Source organism: Schistocerca americana, chromosome 1 (assembly GCF_021461395.2).
Source record: "Schistocerca americana isolate TAMUIC-IGC-003095 chromosome 1, iqSchAmer2.1, whole genome shotgun sequence".
Lineage (NCBI taxonomy): Eukaryota > Metazoa > Arthropoda > Insecta > Orthoptera > Acrididae > Schistocerca > Schistocerca americana.
The window spans coordinates 1,084,191,391-1,084,213,382 of NC_060119.1; the positions used below are offsets into that span (position 1 = coordinate 1,084,191,391).

A 21,992-nucleotide genomic window follows, 5' to 3' on the forward strand; every position below is an offset into this window, starting at 1 on the left:
TGTCATTAGGATCCTTGATGCTTCAATAATAGCCATGTAGAAGGTCGAAGTATAGCTTCACTGAAGCAGGCGTCCTGACCACAAAAGCGATAGTACGGACCTCACACTTGTCGGAAAATTGCGGTAGAGCAGCGAGGCCCCATCAAGTGTTTTTCAGTCTTCTATTAAGGAAAGGCAAACCTACGTTTCTAGCATTTGTAGACTTAGAGAAAGCTTTCGACAATGTTGACTGGAATACTCTCTTTCAAATTCTAAAGGTGGCAGGGGTAAAATACAGGGAGCGAAAGGCTATTTACAATTTGTACAGAAACCAGATGGCAGTTACAAGAGTCGAGGGGCAGGAAAGGGAAGCAGTGGTTGGGAAGGGAGTGAGACAGGGTTGTAGCCTCTCCCCGATGTTATTCGATCTGTATATTGAGCAAGCAGGAAAGGAAACAAAAGAAAAATTCGGAGTAAGTATTAAAATCCATGGAGAAGAAATAAAAACTTTGAGGTTCGCCGATGACATTGTAATTTTGTCAGAGACAGCAAAGGACTTGGAAGAGCAGTTGAACAGAATGGACAGTGTCTTGAAAGGAGGATATAAGATGAACATCAAAAAAAGCAAAACGAGGATACTGGAATGTAGTCGAGTTAACTCGGGTGATGCTGAGGGAATTAGATTAGGAAATGAGACACTTAAAGTAGTAAAGGAGTTTTGCTATTTGGGGAGCAAAATAAGTGATGATGGTCGAAGTAGAGAAGATATAAAATGTAGACTGGCAATGGCAAGGAAAGCGATTATGAAGAAGAGAAATTTGTTAACATCGAGTATAGATTTAAGTGTCAGGAAGTCGTTTCTGAAAGTATTTGTATAGAGTGTCGCCATGTATGGAAGTGAAACATGGACGATAAATAGTTCGGACAAGAAGACAATAGAAGCTTTCGAAATGTGGTGCTACAGAAGAATGCTGAAGATTAGATGGGTAGATCACATAACTAATGATTAAATATTGAATAGAATCGGGGAGAAGAGGAGTTTGCGGCACAACTTCACTAGGAGAAGGGATCGGTTGGTAGCACATGTCTGAGGCATCAAGGGATCACAAATTTAGCATTGGAGGGCAGCGTGGAGGGTAAAAGTCGTGGAGGGAGAGCACGAGATGAATACACTAAGCAGATTCTGAAGGATGTAGGTTGCATTAAGTACTGGGAGATGAAGAAGCTTGCACAGGATAGGGTAGCATGGAGAGCTGCATCAAACCAGTCTCAGGACTGAAGACCACAACAACAACAACAACAACATCGTTTGTGAGCGAGAATTCGTCTAATTCGACCGGAATTTCGAGAGGCAGGTTCCTGGTCGCTTTCCCACGACATTGACCCAGTCCACAAAGTGAAGATTGTGCGCGGGTTTTAGGACGGCAAACGGACCACAGTCCTGAGTCACCCGCCGTATTCACCGGATTTGGCCCCAGACGACTCCTTGTTCCAAAAATTGAAGTTGGCAATGAAAGGACACAATTATGATGCAATTCAGAACATCAAAGAAAACTGCACTGCAGAAGTAAATGCAATTCAAAGAAAAAAGACTACAGTATCTGTATGAAAACACTTTAAAATGATTTTAGCTGCGAACTTATTCAGGAGGAAGACCATTTTGAATAAATGCTGTGATTTTGTGAATATAAAACACGGATTTTATTTCTCATACTCGCAGTCCTAACGGAACTGGGACACACTGTGTAGATGCAAAGACAAAGAATGGCCAGAAATTTCGACAATTACATGTACTGGGGTATGTTCACTTCTGCCAAATGTGAAAGAGCTAGAATGAATCGTATGCCACTTGCCCACTTGATATCTGGCGATGGACCCTACCACTCATATTTATATACACCATCTGACTAAAAAATTCGGACACCCGCTTGTAATGCGGATTTGACGAGAACCGGACCCAACAGTATAAAAAAAGGAGGTGGGGAGTATAGTATTGTCAGTAGCAAGACAGTAACAGCAGAACGGGTGTCAGGATAGCTGACTTCCAACGTGAACTTTCGTAAGACACCACCTGAATTACAAATCCATCATGGACATTTCAGTACTTCTAAAGTGGGTCGAATCTACTGCTGTGTACACGCGAAAGAGGGAGCGCAGATAAACCGAGACCATGCAGACTGCATGTTCTGACGGCCCAGCATTGCAGATGGCGGCTGTAAAATATGGCATGAAATCGATGGGACAAATTACCGCTGAATTTAAGTAGTACTAGAAGTTCAGTTGACGCAAAGACTGTGCGTGGGGACGTGAAAAAAATGGGGTATAATGGCCCTACAGCTCCTCATAAGCTGCGCATTTCTGTAGTCAGTGCTAAGCGACGCGTGAGTGGTGTGAAGAGCGATGCCACAGGTCAATGGAGGACTGGATACGAGTGATTCATGGTGATGAATCACGCTGCAGCCTGCAGCAATCCGATGATAAGGATTGGGTTTGGTGAATGCCGGGAGAACGTTACCTGCCGTCATGTTTAGTGGTAACAGTAAAGTACAGAGGAAGTGATACTACGGTATGGAGTGTTTTTCGTGGTTGTAGTGTGGTCCCCTTGTTGCTCTCAACAAAACGCTAAATGTGGAATGGTTCAAATGGCTCTGAGCACTATGGGACTTAACTTCTTTGGTCATCAGTCCCCTAGAACTTAGAACTACTTAAACCTAACTAACCTAAGGACATCACACACATCCATGCCCGAGGCAGGATTCGAACCTGCGACCGTAGCGGTAGCGCGGTTCCAGACTGTAGCGCCTAGAACCACTCGGCCACATCGGCCGGCCTAAATGTGGAATGTTGTGAACACATTTTACAGCATTATGTACTGCATGAAGTACAGGAACAGTTCGGTGGCCATGATCCTGTCGTCGTGATAATGCACTGTATCTTAAAGCAACATCTGTCAGGCTACTGTCTTTGGTCAGTAACATCCATGAAATGGACTGGCCTTCCCAGAGCAACGACATGAACCTAATGGACCATCCTTGAATGAGCTAGACCATTGACTTCTCAGCTGACCCCAAAATCCAACACCACTACCTTCTCTGGTTTCGGTTGTTGAGGATGACTGGGCTGCCATTCCTCCACAGACATTACGATACCTCACTGAAAGTGCCCCCAGCAGAATTCAAGCCGTCATAAATGCGAAGGGTGAACACGATCCATATAAATGTCCACTAATAGGTGTCCTGATTTCCCTAAATCGCTTCCGGCAAACGCCGATATGGTCCCTTTGAAAAGGCACGGCCGATTTCTTTCCCCATCCATCCCTGATCCCAACTTGTGCTGGTGTCCGCATAGTTTTGATCAGATAGTGTTCGTTTAAGTGTAAATAAGATCACAAACGTGTGTGGGCTGACCCTGGAGTCCGGTTACACGTCACTGTGAGTACCGGGCGTGAGTCGTGCTTCGGTAGCTCAGTTGGTAGAGCACTTGCCCGCGAAAGGCAAAGGTCCCGAGTTCGAGTCTCGGTCGGGCACACAGTTTTAATCTGCCAGGAAGTTTCATATCAGCGCACACTCCGCTGCAGAGTGAAAATCTCATTATGGAAACATCCCCCAGGCTGTGGCTAAGCCATGTCTCCGCTATATCCTTTCTTTCAGGAGTGCTAGTTTCGCAGGAGAGCTTCTGTAAAGTTTGGAAGGTAGGAGACGAGATACTGGCAGAAGTAAAGCTGTGAGTACCGGGCGTGAGTCGTGCTTCGGTAGCTCAGTTGGTAGAGCACTTGCCCGCGAAAGGCAAAGGTCCCGAGTTCGAGTCTCGGTCGGCCACACAGTTTTAATCTGCCAGGAAGTTTCACGTCACTGTTCATTGTAGGAGTGCAGTTCATGATCCTGAGCGTTACAGGTGTGTTTTCCGAGCAATGTCGTTGTAGGAAATGCTGCGATCCCGAGAGGGATGTGATGCTTTGTGCCGATTCACAGATATTCACTCTCGAATGGAACTGCAGACATTCATCATCAGAAGGCGTGCAATTGATGCACTGAGGACAACGATGTGCGAGGGCGGCAGAAATTTCGTATTCTTGCCACTGCAAGGACGCGACACAGACTTTTACTACGCAGATATTTTAAACGTGCAACTTTAAAAGCCAAACGTGATCTCTGTGAGGCTCCTAGGAACCGAACCGTGATAATAGTGGAGATCTTCCGGAGGTTAATTCTGGGGATTCTGTCTGCAAAATCTAAGAAGATGGAGACTATGTCTACGCGGGGAGGTGATTTGAAGCGGACTGGCAATGGAACGGAGCGCTGTGAGCGGAGAAGATGTGGCTGGAGATTTCTGGCTTTGTGCCAAATGCACTTATCGTCATCTGATCGCCTCACTGTCCAATGGAACCACACTCTGGCTACAATGGTTAAAGGCTGAATCCATGTCATCTGGTTAGAGATTGAAACTGAGGGATAGGTGTAATAACCTATGAATCCCTTTTCACTGCCCTTGGGTGCGGGAGGCATGATCGAAAATACATAGACTGGACAATAAACGCTAAAAAAATTCTGATGTCGGAGATATGTAACTGAGGACAGACAATGTATTTATATTAACATATGTTTAGTTTATGTATATTTCCAACTTCGTTATAATGTACTAACACACTAATATATTAGCATTAGAAACGAATTTTTCTAACGTAAAACACCTGCAGAGTATCCTTATTTTGTTGAGCAGAATTAATGTGCACTCAGTTAAAAATTTGTTAATATTAGATCTAATACGACCTGTGTTTAATATCAACAAATAAATAAATAATAATAATAATAATAATAATAATAATAATAATAGCAGTAGTAGTAGTAGTAGCACGCCACGTAATTGTAGGAGTGCTTCTTGCGTCTAATTGTCCAAGTTTTTCTGTGATATCGTTGGACTCTACAAACAGAGCTGAAGTAACCGCAAGCACTAACTTATGATCAAAGGAAAAATATTGTAATAGGGATCCGTTTCATTTCGGGTAATTGAAGCATACCAGAACAGTAATTAAGACTATAAGGTTAATCAGGAGTGTAAGAGGTGAAACAAAGCAAAGATGAAGGTGATGGAGAATAGTAGGAACGAATTGCTGCCAAAATTTTTGGCTGCTGAGGGACGTAGAACGAGGCACGTGGTACTCCACTTTTCAGTCTGTCTTTTAAATAAATAGGAATATAATCGTATATTTTGTGCTCTGATAGAGTTTTTCGCTGGTTCTCTACTTGTCTGAACTACTTACCGTCCATGTTTCATTTCGACAAAAGTCTAGATTCCAGACAAATACCTTCAGAAAAGACTTCCTAATATTTAAATGTGTATTCGGTGTTAACAAATTTCGCTTCTTCAGAAAAGCTTTTCTTGCCGTTGCCAGTTCACATTTTATACCCTCATTAGTTATTTTGCTGGTCAAATAGCATAGCTCAACTACTTTTAGCGCCTCGTTTTCTAATCTAATTACCTCATCATCGCTTTATTTAATTCGAGTGCATTCCATTACCCTTGTTTTGCTTTTGTTGATGTTCTTCTTATATCTTCCCTTCATGACACTGTCCAATCCGTTCAAACGCTCTTTCAAGTCCTTTGCTGTATCTGACAGAATTATAATGCCATCGGCAAACCTCAAAGTTCTTATTTCCTGGACTTCCTACTCCAAATTGGATTCCTTAATGCCTTCTCAATCTGCAAATTGAATAACACTGAGGACAAGCTAGAACCCTGTCTGAGCCCCAGCTCAACCATTCGTCCCTTCAATGCCCCTCGACTGGTTTCTGTACAAAATGTAAATAGGTTTTCGCTTCCCATATTCTAACCATGATAACTTCAGAATTTCAAACAGTATTTTTCAGTCAACACTGTCAAAAGCTTTCTCTAAGTCTACAATTGCCATAAACGTAGACTTGCCGTTCCTTAACTTCTCTTCCAAGAGAATACGTAGGGTCAGTATAACATCACGTGTTCCTACATTTCTACCATTTTTCCATTCTTTTGTAAATAATTCTTGTTAGTATTTTGCAGCCTTGACTTATTATTCTGAAAGTTCCGTAATATTTACACCTGTTTTCTTTGCAATTGGTATCACTACATTTTTCTTGAAGTCTGAGATTATTTCGCCTGTCTCAAAGATCTTACTAACCATGTGTAACGGTTTCGTCATGGCTAGTTCTGCCAAGGATACCATAAATACTGACGATATGTCTTCTACTCTAGAACCCTGTTTCGACTTAAGTGTTTCAGTAGCCTGTTAAATTCTTAGCGTTACGCATGTATATTTTACATGGTTTCTGTATAGAGCCATGATTACTACCGCTGTCAAACATTTGAGACAGCTACTGATCCGTTTTTACCGAGAGATGCGCTAAAGCGCTTCATATAAATTTCAAATTAAGTGATAAGACACAGTATATAAACATAAATGCCACTGATCGAGTCTGTATAATGAGGACCAAGAATGGCGACATCAAAGGAGTTCAGAAGTTCAAGTACCTAGTAGAGATTTTGACTCCAAACAACAATGAAAAGGCAGCAATTGAAGAACGGGCAAGAAAAATGGAAATAGCATTATTATTGTGCCAGAACAAATGTCAATCTAAATCACTCTCGTACCAGGCCAAATTCCAACACTACAGCACAGTCGTCAAACCTGAATGTCTATATGCATCTGAGACAATAGCCAGGAGGGGACTTTCACACTTGGAAAAGAAAGAACGTAAATTCCATAGAGAAATTCTTGGGCCTAGAAAAATATCTAAAGAATTTACGTTCCGCCTAAGATCAAATCAAGAATGGAATCAGAGAGGCTCGCCAACAAGATTCTTCTCTTCCAGGAGAACAGGAAGCCACAAGTTCCCTGGGTGAAAGAAGTGCACTGGGATCTAGAAAAATGCGGGATCAAGGCAGAAGAAACTGTGAACAGGCAGATCTTTAGGAAAAAGGTTGCGGAGGTGAAGGATTTCTTCGAGGAGAAAACGAGGAAGAGCAGATTATCCTCGGCAGAAGAACGTGCACGAGTGAGCCAACGGATGAAGGAGTACAGGCAAAAGAGGAAAGAAGAGAACTTTAGAAAGTGAGGGAAGTTGTGTAAAAGTAGTCCATAGATGGCTGTAACGAAAATAAATAAATAAATAATCTTTCGCGTTACTACAGAACCACTTGAAAATAGCCGCTCTGCATCTGCATATCTACATCTAGAGAAAGATGTACGGTACGGTGCATGGTGGAGGGTACCCTGTACCATTACTATGCATGTCCTTTCCTGTTCCACTCGTAAATAGAGCGACGGAAAATTGACAATCTATATGCCTTCGTATGGGCCCTGATTTCTTGTACATTAACTTCGTGGTCCTTAAGTGCAATGTATGTCGGAAGCAGTAGAATCGTTCGGCAGTCAACTTCAAATGCCGGTTCTCTTAATTTTCTAAATGTGTTTCTCGAAAAGAACAGCACCTTCCCTCCAAAGGTTCCCATTTGAGTTCCCGAGGCACCTCCGTAACACTTACGTAATGTTCGAACCTACCGGTAACAAATCTAGCAGCACGCCGCTGAAATGCTTCGATTTCTTCCTTTATTCCGACCTGGTACAGATCCCGAACACTCGAGCAGTAGTCAAGAATAGGTCGCACTAGCATCCTATATGCGGTCTCCTTTACAGGTGAACCACTCTCCTAAAATTTTCCGAATAAACCGAAGTCAACCATTCGTCTTCCCTATCACAGTTCTCACATGTTCGTACCATTTCATATCGCTTTGCTACATATGCCCCGATATTTAAACAACTGGTCATACAGTATCCTAAAATTTTAAGTTTGATCTTCCTACTTATCGGCATTAACTTAAATTTTTCCTCATTTAGGGATAGCTGCCATTCATCACACCAAATGGAAATTTTGTCCAAGTCGTCTTGTGTCTTCCTATAGTCGCTCAAGCTCGACATCTAACCGTACACCACAGCATCATCAGCAAACAAACTTCTATTGTAACCCCAGAAAAATGCTGCCTTTACCTCTTCCAAAGAGCCAGCTCATTCGTGTAGTCGATACAGGTTGGTTGGTTGGTTGGTTGGTTGGTTGGTTTTGAGGAAGGAGACCAGACAGCAAGGTCATCGGTCTCATCGGGTTAGGGAAGGACGGGGAAGGAAGTCGGCCGTGCCCTTTGAAAGGAACCATCCCGGCATTTGCCTGGAGCGAGTTAGGGAAATCACGGAAAACCTAAATCAGGATGGCCGGACGCGGGATTGAACCGTCGTCCTCCCGAATGCGAGTCCAGTGTCTAACCACTGCGCCACCTCGCTCGGTCGATACAGGTGCCACGCAACATCCATTAATCGTTATTCTATTGTGAGGCTGTTTTGGAAGTACTGTAGAACAGTTAGGGACTCGAAGCGTATTACAACTCTCTGACCTTATTGCGCTGCAAAGTATGTGTAACTAATGAACACATTGAATTCTTTCAAACATACAGTTCGAAACAAAATTACAGTTCAAACGAGGTAAAATCCATACGATGATCACCCTTAGCATACCTTTCGAACTGCCATTAAAGCGCTGATTTGAAAATAAGAACTGGTGGGTTCTTTCTAGGCGCTTCAGCCCGGAACCGCGCTGCTGCTGCGGTCGCAGGTTCGAATCCTGCCTCGGGCATGGATGTGTGTGATGTCCTTACGTTAGTTAGGTTTAAGTATTTCTAAGTCTAGGGGACTGATGACCTCAGATGTTAAGTCCCATAGTGCTTAGAGCCATTTTTTTGAGTTCTTTCTAAGGGGAAACGAACTATCAATCCTGAATGAAATTTCATTACATGCTTTCAGCAGGATTTCGTGAACATACTACATTATTTGTCGAGTGTTGTTTACTTGAACGCTCTGTTCTGTAGGTATATCTTGGGGCAGCCATTCATCATAAGAGTTACCCGGTGAAATGTTTGCTGTTTGCCAGAACTATCACGTGATATCCAGGGCTAAGCAGAAAGAGTCTGTGCGATGAGGAGTGACGCAGAAATCCCACCCACACCAGCTGCCAAGAAATGTTTGCATCTGGCTGCACCAAATTTTCCACGACGTAATTCGTTTCGGGTCGAGATAAGAAGCGGCGCGGATGTTGGCTCAGCGAGCGAGTCGCTGCATATTTCCGTCCGGCGCACCTAAGCCAATCAAAGGGCACCTACTTCTCAGCGTAGCAGCCGGGGCGCAGAGGCGCATAGCAAATCATTCCATAAATCCTGGCCCGGGCAGACAATAAGGTGGCGCAGTATTTTATGGGGAATCAAGGCGTCGGATTTGCCCGCGAGTAATCCTGGACAACCTTAGGTGCTGCGCGCTTGAATTATGATTGTATTTACCAGCGCCTGTGTTGACGGGTCCGAGCATTACGAAACGCATCAGCCTGGATTAAGATTTCACGGAGAATTAAGTTCTGAGATACGAGCTCGAGGTAACGCGCTGCTCTGGGGGGAATTAGCTGTTGTATACGGCGCAAGCAGGTCGTCCGCTGGTGACCGAAGAACCACTAAGATGCTCAGCGATGCCACACCTCCTATGTACCTGTGGCGAAATAAGCCACTACAACTACTCTCATTTTCTTACGAACAGACAGTGCATGACGTTAGGCGATACGTAAAACAAATATATGTCATGAGCCTCTGAACTTGCTGGAAGCCTTTCTACTTCGATGTCACTTCGACGACTTCAGTTCATTCCAACACCCACAATATTGGTGTGGCGATGGTGATGAAAGCCATGGGAGGCGTGGCGTGCACTCAACAAGTCATTGGAAGCCCCTGCAAAAAATAGTGATCCATGCTGCCTCTGTAGTCGTCCATAACTGCGAAAGTATTTCCAGTGCGCCGGCCGGAGTGGCCGAGCGCTTCTGGGCGCTACTGTCTGGAACCGCGTGACTGCTACGGCCACAGGTTCGAATCCTGCCTTGCGCATGGATGTGTGTGATGTCCTTAGGTTAGTTAGGTTTAAGTAATTCTAAGTTCTAGGGGACTGATGACCTCAGAAGTTAAGTCCCATAGTGCTCAGAGCCATCTGAACCATCTGTTGCCGGTGCACGAACAGACCTCTCGATTGCGTCCCATAAATATTCGATGGGTGGTCAAATCATTCGCCCGAATTGTGCCGAATGCTCTTCAAGCCATTAGCGAATAATTGTGACCCGGTGACATGACGCATTATCATTCACGAAAATTCCATCGTTGTTTGGGGGACATGAAGCCCATGAACAGCTGCAAATGAAGTCAATGATCGGTTCGGTCGTACCGGAAGACCCTGTCAGTTCCATGTAAACACAGTCCACACCATTACAGAGCCACCTGTAGCTGGCCTTGTTGACAAATTGGGTCCATGGCTTCTGTGGTCCGCGCCACACTCGATCCCTCCCATCAGCTCTTACCAACTGAAATCTGGATTCAGCTTCCCAGGACCAGGACCAGGGTAGATCTAGCGCCCAACCGATGTAGTCAGGGGACCAGGAGAGGCGCTGCAGGCGATGTCGTGCTGTTAGCAAAGGCAGTCGCGCTTGTCGTCTGCTGCAATAGCCCACTAACGCCAAATTTCGCCCCACTATCCTTACAGATACGTTCGCCGTACGTCCCACATTCATTTCTATGGTTGTTTCACGCAGGGTTGCTTCTCTGTTCGCAATACCACTCTACGCAAGCGCCGCTGTTCTCAGTCGGTAAGTCAAGGCCGTCGGCCGCAGCGTTCTCCGTGTTGAGAGATAATGCTTGAAATTTTGTATTCTCGGCATACTCTTGACACCGTGGATTTCCGAATATTAAATTTCCTAACGATTTCCGAAATGGAACGTCCAATGCGTTTAGCTCCAACTACCATTCCGCGTTTAGTGTGTTAATTCCGATCGTGGTGCCATAATCACGTTAACAACATTTTCACATGAATCACCTGAGCAGAAATGACTGCCCTTTCATACCCTGTGCATGCGATACTATCGCAATCTGTATAAGTGCGTATCGCTATCACATCACTTTTGTCAGGTCAGTGTATATGCATAAAACAGCCTATGTTATTGTAGGCTCCTTGACCGTTTTCAGTCACGTCTGATTTTCCGGATTCAAAATGATCAGGATATTTGCTGAGACGGCAGAACGAAGGAAAGATACTACATAGGTATTCAACACAGTGTGGTCGTAAAGTCTCCATGCGTTTCTACGAAATAATGAATGCATTTACGTAATATATAATTATAATCAGTTTCTGTGTCAACGTGGACTACTGTTTTTATTTCACGATAATCAAGAAGAATGCTTACAATTGCACAACGCGTTGATGTTGTTCATGCGCCTATCTCGAGGTGCAAAAAGGGTTTCATAAGCAGCACAAACAAATGCAAACGTGTTGTTACTTGTCCGTAATTTCCGGTGAACTAGGGTGAATGTTACTAATGAACTCTGGGAGATGTCCTGTACCATAACAGAATGTTCAGCGAATCGGAAAATCATTCGGAAGAAGCCCAAATGCATCAACTCGATGTTTAAGCATGAGCTATGCACAAACTACACCACGAACATTACACAGCTCGCCAATCTGCGTGGCATGATTTGGTAGAAGCTGTGCACAAGGAACATTTCACGGGGCACATTTCGTTTATAGATGAGGCCATATTCCACACCTGTGGAAAGTTAGCGAACACAAGTGACGTAGCCCGCATCTCGTGGTCGTGCGGTAGCGTTCTCGCTTCCCACGCCCGGGTTCCCGGGTTCGATTCCCGGCGGGGTCAGGGATTTTCTCTGCCTCGTGATGGCTGGGTGTTGTGTGCTGTCCTTAGGTTAGTTAGGTTTAAGTAGTTCTAAGTTCTAGGGGACTTATGACCACAGCAGTTGAGTCCCATAGTGCTCAGAGCCATTTGAACCATTTTTGAACAAGTGACGTATACAAGGTAACGAGTCATAGCACACTACCATTGCATGGCAAAGGAACACACCAAAAGCGAATTGAGGCTGAGATTCGAAAAAGACAACAAATGGGCCTTAGTTTTGCGAAGGCACTGTTGACACGGTTGTATTCGAACAGGATGGAATGCCCCCTCACAGAGTAAGGAGGTACCTGAATCGATGGTTCACCTGAATCGATGATTCACCAATAGATGAGTAGGAAGAGGTTCAAGTCATTTGACACCCTTGACGGTACCGAAGCTGAAAGATGTCCAAAACAAACGTGAGGGATCTCCAGGATCAAAGAGTTTGAATCCGGGATACAGCGTTGGTTGGTTCACAAGATATGCTTTAGAATGTTTTTAGACTCGCTCTTCACCGATGGGAGCAATGCTACTAAATGGACGGAGGCCACGTCGAAGTCCAATGAAAATGTGTACGTAGACTGACAATACGCAGACATGCGTATTATGTAAGTGTATCCATTACTTCGTAAAAATGGATCGAGACTATGACCATCCTGTATAATAAAACAGAATTAAAGTAAAAACAAAGAAAACAATAGCAGAGACCTAAAAAATTGACTTGATTAAAAAGGGTGTAGAAGAGCGATGTAGTCTTTCTCCTCCATTGTTCAATCTGTGCATGGAAGACGAAATCACGGAAATAAGAGAAAGGTAGAGGAGCTGGATTCAAATCCAGGGTGAATGAAAATCGATGATAACATTCGCCAATGACATTGCTATCGTCAGTAAAAAAAAAGAGGAAGAATTACAGAATGCGGTGAATGGTATGAGTAGTCTCATAACCACAGAATGTGTATTGAGAGTAAATAATACGAGTAAAATAACGACAAAAGTAATGAGGAATAGCGGAAATGATATCGGCGATAAACTTATCAAAATTGAGGATCCCGTAGTAGACGCAGTTAACGATTTCTGGTACCTTGAAACAAAATAACGGACGATGAACAACGCAAGGAGGATAAATGAAGCAGATAAGCACAAGAAAAGAGGGCATTTCTCTCTAAAACAAGTATACAACATCAAAAACTGGCTTTTCAAGTAATCTAAAGCAGAAATGAGGGGGTCCTCCGCAGAACGAATCTATGAATAACACTATAAGTGGAACGCTACGTCAAATAAATCAGGAGACTGACTTTTTTAGAAAAAAAAGAGAAGTATCTACTCGTTGGAGCACTTTCTCACGCAGTTGTATTCAGTGTTTATTTTGGGCAGAATTTAATGAAGGTGAGGCTTTGACTATCGTCTTTCAGAAGAGACATAAGTTATTGGAATGCACATTTATCCTTCGAAGGCCTCTACACAATAAATAGTGAAGGTATTTTCAGAACAATGCTGGTCAGTTGCCTTCCTGTCCCATTCACATATTTAAGGGGAAGTGCACGCGTCCCAGTATCTTTTGGTTTTCTTACTGTACTTCAGCGAAATATCCAATGACTCGCTGTAATTAGTTACTACATCTTTGGAAACAGAAGAGAGAGAGAGAGAGAGAGAGAGAGAGAGAGAGAGAGAGAGAGAGAGAGATAGTGACACGACCGCCAAGAAGCCAGTATATAATGTCATTTATCAACGACTAATTTCGGAAAATCTACAATCTTCTGTTAGAATGAACCCTAGTCGTCGTATCTTCTTCTTCTCCTTCTTCCCGCATCCTCATGGAGTCGGAATTATATTTTTAGAATTTGGCACTGGCCGGATGCCCTTCCGACGCTAGCAAACCAATATCATTCCATTACGTCGACCAGAAAAGATGATGGTAGGTCTATCGAAGCGAAACGTGAATTTTTTTTCCACATACTTAGGCACTGCAAAGAATAGTAAACACGACTGTGAAATTCTTTCATCTCGTTTTGCAGACAGGTTTATTAAGTGACCCAAATGATCAAGCAGAACTCAAAAAACCACCTCTACTAGTTTCTCGACTCATCCGGTTCTTTTTAAGTGTACAGTATAAAAGTATCCGTTTATTTATATCTCATTCCTTTACTCACGTATTGTTGTCATGACACTGCGTCAAACACCAACAGAAACGTCGTGATGTATATGTTATAGTCAACTCAAACCGATTATCTCCCTCTTCTGAAACGTGCAGTTGAGTATAAGGTTACCGTATTGCTTCAACTAGGCACAATAATTATTCCCATCCGCCTGACCCTTACGATGCGCTACAGTTCAGGCAACTTAAAAGAGTCTCCAATATATGGAATGTTCACATGACTGCTCCGAATATAGGAGCTACACACACTGTCCATTGTTGCTTCAAACTTACCCCTGATCCTAATTCTCGTTACATTTCATTCTGCTCAGATGATTCCTCGGATACTTAGCAGAATTTAGGATTTGTGTGTAATAACGTGTTTTCAGACTCTTTATATTTTCACTTTTCAAATGTGGAAAAGGAGAGTTCAACTACGTGGCCAAGAAGATGTGATTACTGAAATGAGGCATCGCTATACTTAAGTAGATTTGAAGAGACCAGAAATGAGACTTAAAACTGCATTTTTTCGAAAATATTGGGAGCACTTCGCCGCTACCACTCACCGTGTTTCATCAGAACAACGCCTGCGATAAGGCACTTATCATATTAGGCTGGAAAAAACGCCCTGTCACAATTACATTTTGTTCCATTATGCCAAGACGTTAAATTATTTAAACTGGAGATTGGTTGGAACACTACGGAGCTTCACCAAGCATTGTCCTACTGGAGGTAGCATGACCTTGTCTTCTTCTGACCTTTGAATTGTTATCTTGTCAGTTACAGGCGGACTTGGAGCCCGAATTACCATGCAGTTTTGCTTTTCTGTCGTATGCAGAGTACTTCCAGAGGTAAAAGAAGCAATAAGCTACAGGAAAAAATTCCTAGAACTATCCAAGGGCTGTATTCCGTACATTTGCAGTTGTGATCATACCCAGATAGCCACTTCGTTATACAAAAGGTTAGGGCAATATATATTTTACTGACTTGCTAGAGGGAAATCATACCACTTTGCTGCCTTTCAGCTAAGGAACTGTTATGTGTATATCTGAACGACTATTATTTTTGAGTATTTACTGTAACTACTTTTGCCAAAATTTATAGGATTGTTTCGAAGTTCATTAGTTAGATCATTACAGAATCGGTAGCAACGCCCGTCACTATTACTAATGGATGGTTATGCCAGACATTTACGCTGAATGAAGATTTTTAATTTCATAGAAGGTGGTTAAATAAAGTTTTAATGTATACATCTTAATGAACACGGGTCGCAGTAGGGTAATTATGACTGGTTGCAGTATTCACCAACAATCATTTATGGCCGCGGAGTTCACGAGATTGAGCACGACTAAAATAACAGGGTAATTATGGTTCGTCTAATGCGAATTTAGCAGATAATAATAGTGATTCATGTTACAACCGATAATGGAGTGAATGCCAGTAATGAGCTGTGGACAACACGAGGATACAACGAGCTAGCCGGCATAGTTTGTTGTGACTTCAAGCAAGAGTTACAATTAAAAGAGGATGTCCTCCTGTAATTCATATCCAGCAATTCACTTGACCGTGCAGAGTGTTAGTGATGAATATCTATATTCAGGCTCTACAAACCTCTCACATCACAGAAAGATTTGGAATGTAACTGGGATGTTGTCACGTAGTGCGGTGATCATGAAACTCAGGCTGTCATCTTTCATCCTCCGGCCAAGCAAATTTCTTCCACCTCCAGCATTGAAGCCGACGCCTCCTCTCTAGCAACCACCGTTACGCAATTGGAGGTAGTTTTTAACTCATACATGAAATGAGGAGCTACTTAGATGCAGTTATCAAAATGCGCTTTTACGCATTACATATCAGTCCGAACCCAGTATGGAGAAATTGGTCATAAAGGTGAAGTTCTTCGCACAACAAATTAGTTATTCATATTCCGTTCTTTGGATCCATATCAGTTGCGCTTTTTATTAAATTACATTCCTCTGATTTGACCAGATGACGAAAAACCGGCAAGGAAATTTGCCGCGAGGAACGCTTCACATAAATTTTGTTTGCACGACAGTTGGTTTATGTGTGGATGTATATTCGTAGTACCGCGGAAAGTATATGTAATAATTGCTGATCGTGATTTCAAAAACAAATAGTAATGTTTTCTCACGGATAAATTTCAATATTGGCTACCAAAAACTGAAGAGTGAAGGTGAACAATCTAAAATTACGCTATCGTATGTGCAAACGAACATAAACTGCCATAGAGCACGGAAGAATGAATCCATTCGAATAGTTATAATTTCAGCAAGTGTTTGTTAATAGATGGTCCTCGTCAGATACAGTAAACCAATTTAGTGATTACGGAATCCTAAGTCCCTCAGTTGTAAACTTTTGTACTGTATTCTGTATTTTTTGGTGCTGGTTTAAAACTGTTAAGGAATACTACCGGCAATGTGCAGCGAACTCCCGAGACAGCCTGTAGGTCAGCTAGGATTTCCGTTGCAAAACTGACACGATGTAAAACTTAGCCCTGCAAGGCTTCACCTACTGACGGAACGGATGAGGTTTCTCTGCGCTAGTGCGATTATCTGGCCACGTGCACCGGATATTGCCGTGGACGGACCACTTAGGACCACCAGTCAGCATAAGCAATTTAGGAGAAGCTCATTCATTTCATGGAAAAAGTATGTTCCTAACATCCCACTTACATAAAGATTACTCATTACAAACGTAATAGGAAAAGGATGCAGCAAAAAAAATTGGACGTAATGTGAAATGATCCGTTTCTTGAGGTGGTCGCTACGAATGCGTCCACGGAAGTAAGCTATTTGCAAAATACGTCGGTTTAAAAAATCTAACAAACATTCGATCAACACCTTCCTAAAAGACAGTTTCCACTCCTTGGAAACTGACTATGCAAGCGTAGCCTATATGTGGGTTACATTCAGAGAAATAGTATCGACGACAGTTGAAAGATATATACCAAATAAATTAATAAGAGACGGTACTGATCCCCCATGGTGCACAAAACATGTCAGATCACGAGGCAATGATAAAAACATGCCAAATTTAAAAGAATGTAAGATCGGCAAGACTGGCGAAGCTTTACAGACGCTTGAAATCTAGCGCGAACTTCAATGTGATTTGCTTTCAACAGTTTCCAACGAAACTTTGTCTGGAAATCTGGCAGAAAACCCAAAGAGATTCTCGTCGTATGTAAAGTACACCTGTGGCAAGAAGCAATCAATACCTTCACTGTGCGATAACAATTGTGATGTTACTCAGGACAGTGACACTAAAGTTGAGTGGCTAAATACGGTTTTCCGAAATTCCTTCAGAAGAGAAGATGAAGTAAATATATCAGAATTCGCATCAAGAACAACTGTCAACTTTAGTAAGTTAGAAGCAGATCGGTGTAGCGAAGCAACTTAAGTCACTTAAGAAAGACAACACTTCCGGCCCAGATTTCATGCCAACCAGTTTCTTTTCGGAGTATGTTGATACCGTAGCTGCGTACTTAGTAATCATATACAATCGTTCGCTAGTAGAAACATCCGTACCCAAAGACTGCGTAGTTGCACAAGTCGTACCAATACCCAAGAAAGGAAATAGGAGTAATCCGCTGAATTACAGACCCATTTCATTAACGCCGATTTGCAGTAGGGGTTTGGTTGATTTGAGGAAGGAGACCAAACTGCCACGTCATCGGTCTCATCGGATTAGGGAAGGATGGGGAAGGATGTCGTCCGTTCCCTTTCAAAGGAACCATCCCGGCATTTGCCTGAAGCGATTTAGGGAAATCACGGAAAACCTAAATCAGGATGGTCGGACGCGGGATTGAACCATCGTCCTCCCGAATTCATGTATAGTGTGCTAACCATTGCGCCACCTCGCTCGGTGATTTGCAGTAGGCTTTTGGAATATATGCTGTGTTCGAACGTTATGAACCACATGGAAGTAAACGATTTATTGACAAATAGCCAACACGCATTCAGAAAATATCGTTCTTGTGAAACACAACTAGGTGTTTATTCTCAAGAAGTAAAGAGTGCTATCGACAAAAGACGTCAAATTCATTCCATATTTTTAGATTTCCAGAAGGCTTTCGGCACCGTTCCTCACAAGCAACTTCTAATTAAATTGCGCGCCTATGGAGTACCGTCCAGTTGTGTGACTGGATTTGATTTTCTGTCAAAAGACCACAGTTCGTTATGACTGAAGGTAAGTCATCGAGCAAAACAGAAGTAATATCTGACGTTCACCAAGGTGGTGTTATAGGCCATCTGCTGTCCCTGATCTGTATAAACGTTTTAGGAGACAATCTAAGCAGCTGTATTATGTTGTTTACAGTTGATTCAGTCATTCACTATCATATAAAGTCATCAGATGATCAAACTGAATAGCAAAATGGTTTAGACAAGATATCTCTATGGTGCAAAAAGTATCAGTTAATTCTAATTCACGAAAAGTTTGGAATCATGCACACGAACACTAAGAAGAATCCGTTATATTTCAGTTCACTATAAATCACACAAATCTAACGACTGTAAACTCATCTAAATATTTGGGAATTGCAATTACGTATAACTTAAATTGAAACGATCACATAAATAGTAATGTGGAGAAAGCAGACCAAAGACTACGATTTATTGACTGAACACTTAGAAAATGTAACAGGTCTGCTAAAGAGACTGCTTACACTACGCTTATCCGCCCTCTTCTGGAGTATTGCTGCGAGGTCTGGGATCCGCGTCAGACAGGATCGACGGAGGACATCGAAAAAGTTCAAAGAGGGGCAGCTCGCTTTGCATTATCGCGAAATATGGAAGGGAGTGCCACGGCCAAGATACACGAATTGGGATGGCAGTCGTTAAAACAAAGCCATTTTTCGTTGTTATAGGACCTAGTCACGGAATTTCAATCACCAGATTTCTCCTCTAGGTGTGAAAATATTTTGCTGGCGCCCACCTGCTTAGGGACAAATGATCATCATAATAAAAGAAGAGAAATCAGAGCTCACAGAGGAAGATTTAAGTGTTCGTTTTTACAACGTGCTCTTCAAGAGTGGAACCTTAGAGAAGAGGTTCAGTGAACCCTCTGCCAGGCACTTAATTGTGAATTGAAGAGTAATCATGTAAATGATGATTTAGATCTCCAGGTAAGACACGGCACGGTTGATTTCACTCAACGTAATGACGCCGCCTTGGGCGAGAAAAATTATTGGCGGGTTCTGGGTAACTTCTCACACTCCTGCACTTGTGTAAAAATTTACCAGTGAGGGTCGCCAACCTCGCTTCGATATGTGAGAAAAGTTGAAATTGTTACACACCAATTTGCGCTTTAGCGGCCGCCTTTCATTGCCACTGAGGGTACTCCACAGGTCTGAGTGGTGAACTGGAAGGCAATTGGACGGCAGATAGAACATCATCAGCTTTCTCCTCTCAGCCGTCTACTAATACACTACACACCCACATTTACGAAAGGAAACTTCTCTAAGCAAAAGTTACAAGCAAGAGAATCAAAACCTTCTTATTATATGTAACGCTTTGCTTTCCCTAGAACTAAACAGTTCACTATTTTCTATTGGCGAAGCTTTCTCCAGCTGGTTGTTAAGATTCTCCACTTGCGCTGTTCTGACGTCGAAAATGAACTTAGGCACCTTACACACCGCGAAATGAGTCGTGATCATCGGACTGGGATCTGGAACATGCTCCGCCAAATTGTGTGTTCCTGTATACTAAAGACTGCACTAACTCTTACTGTTTGATAACAGACGTATGGATGTCTAAGAGTTACCTTATACACCCCTGAAATCGATAATACGAGGGCAGTTCAATAAGTAATGCAACACATTTTTTTTCTGAAACAGGGGTTGTTTTATTCAGCATTGAAATACACCAGGTTATTCCCCAATCTTTTAGCTACACAACACTATTTTTCAACGTAATCTCCATTCAATGCTACGGCCTTACGCCACCTTGAAATGAGGGCCTGTATGCCTGCACGGTACCATTCCACTGGTCGATGTCGGAGCCAACGTCGTACTGCATCAATAACTTCTTCATCAACCGCGTAGTGCGTCCCACGGATTGGGTCCTTCATTGGGCCAAACATATGGAAATCCGACGGTGCGAGATCGGGGCTGTAGGGTGCATGAGGAAGAACAGTCCACTGAAGTTTTGTGAGCTCCTCTCGGGTGCGAAGACTTGTGTGAGGTCTTGCGTTGTCATGAAGAAGGAGAAGTTTGTTCTGATTTTTGTGCCTACGAACATGCTGAAGTCGTTTCTTCAATTTCTGGAGAGTAGCACAATACACTTCAGAGTTGATCGTTTGACCATGGGGAAGGACATCGAACAGAATAACCCCTTCAGCGTCCCAGTCGACTGTAACCATGACTTTACCGGCTGAGGGTATGGCTTTAAACTTTTTCTTGGTAGGGGAGTGGGTGTGGCGCCACTCCATTGATTGCCGTTTTGTTTCAGGTTCGAAGTGATGAACCCATGTTTCATCGCCTGTAACAATCTTTGACAAGAAATTGTCACCCTCAGCCACATGACGAGCAAGCAATTCCGCACAGATGGTTCTCCTTTCCTCTTTATGGTGTTCGGTTAGACAACGAGGGACCCAGCGGGAACAAACCTTTGAATATCCCAACTGGTGAACAATTGTGACAGCACTACCAACAGAGATGTCAAGTTGAGCACTGAGTTGTTTGATGGTGATCCGTCGATCATCTCGAACGAGTGTGTTCGCACGCTCCGCCATTGCAGGAGTCACAGCTGTGCACGGCCGGCCCGCACGCGGGAGATCAGACAGTCTTGCTTGACCTTGCGGCGATGATGACACACGCTTTGCCCAACGACTCACCGTGCTTTTGTCCACTGCCAGATCACCGTAGACATTCTGCAAGCGCCTATGAATATCTGAGATGCCCTGGTTTTCCGCCAAAAGAAACTCGATCACTGCCCGTTGTTTGCAACGCACATCCGTTACAGACGCCATTTTAACAGCTCCGTACAGCGCTGCTACCTGTCAGAAATCAATGAAACTATACGAGACGAAGCGGGAATGTTTGAAAATATTCCACAAGAAATTTCCGGTTTTTTCAACCAAAATTGGCCGAGAAAAAAAATGTGTTGCATTACTTATTGAACTGCCCTCGTATATTGAACAAATAAACAGGCAACTGAATGGAACGCTTCAAACTGCTCTTCTAAAGCTTATTCCTAACACAGTTGAGTGCTAATTAGATATAACTTTCTCATAAATGTAGCTCAATAACAAGGTGCACCAACCACAGGAACAATCTTCACTGAAATGGGAAAGGTGCTCGTGTATTTGGTGAAATACCCAGAACCAATGAAAAACAAAATGCACTGTAGGATCTAGCTAATGGTACAACCTCTGAGAAGTAAAAGGAGTTGTTGCAGTAAAAAGTACAAGCTCTTAAAGAAATAAAATGACGTGCTGACGATTAATGTCGGATGTACCTGAAAATTATTAAATAAGATAGCAAGAGGGATCTGGTCTCTAGTTTGCGGATGTAAACATACATTTTACTCAGTTGTAAAATACATTGTAACATGTTTGCACTGTTCTGCATTGAATTCTAATTAAAAGATGCCTGTATATACCGTGTATCCTACAATGATATTAAAAACGTTACCACCTCGGACAGCGACATGTAACCATGCAAAGAACGTTCCCATGACCTCACTATCACATTTGAATCCGGATGTAGAAGTGTTAGACAGTTAGACGTTGAAATAAAACGGAGAGGGAGGATTCCGGTTCGATGTTAGCCACGCACGCGTGTTACGACTGTGGCAGCAACAACTGTGCAACTGCGTTCTGAATACTTTCACACGCTCCCAGCTAATATGCAGCATCGAGATCGATTTACGGGGTCTTAGACGTCTCGCCACTTTCCTTGAGTACTCCTGAAGTAGCAGAGAGAGATGTAGTGTGGGTGAACAGCCAGTACACTGTACTAGCCGGCCGGCTGACCGAGCGGTTCTAGGCGCTACAGTTTCGAACCGCGCGACCGCTACGATCGCAGGTTCGAATCCTGCCTCGGGCATGGGTGTGTGTGGTGTCCTTAGGTTTGTTAGGTTTAAGTA

At 43.1% G+C, this 21,992-nt stretch overlaps 1 protein-coding gene across 1 annotated transcript in view; it reads right to left on the reverse strand.

Moving 5' to 3' along the window:
• The window catches only part of LOC124596492 (ras guanine nucleotide exchange factor P), a gene marked incomplete at its 5' end in the record, with an annotated part of 330,978 nt that overhangs the window by 27,045 nt on the left and 281,941 nt on the right, over nt 1-21,992 (reverse strand). The window lies entirely within an intron of this gene.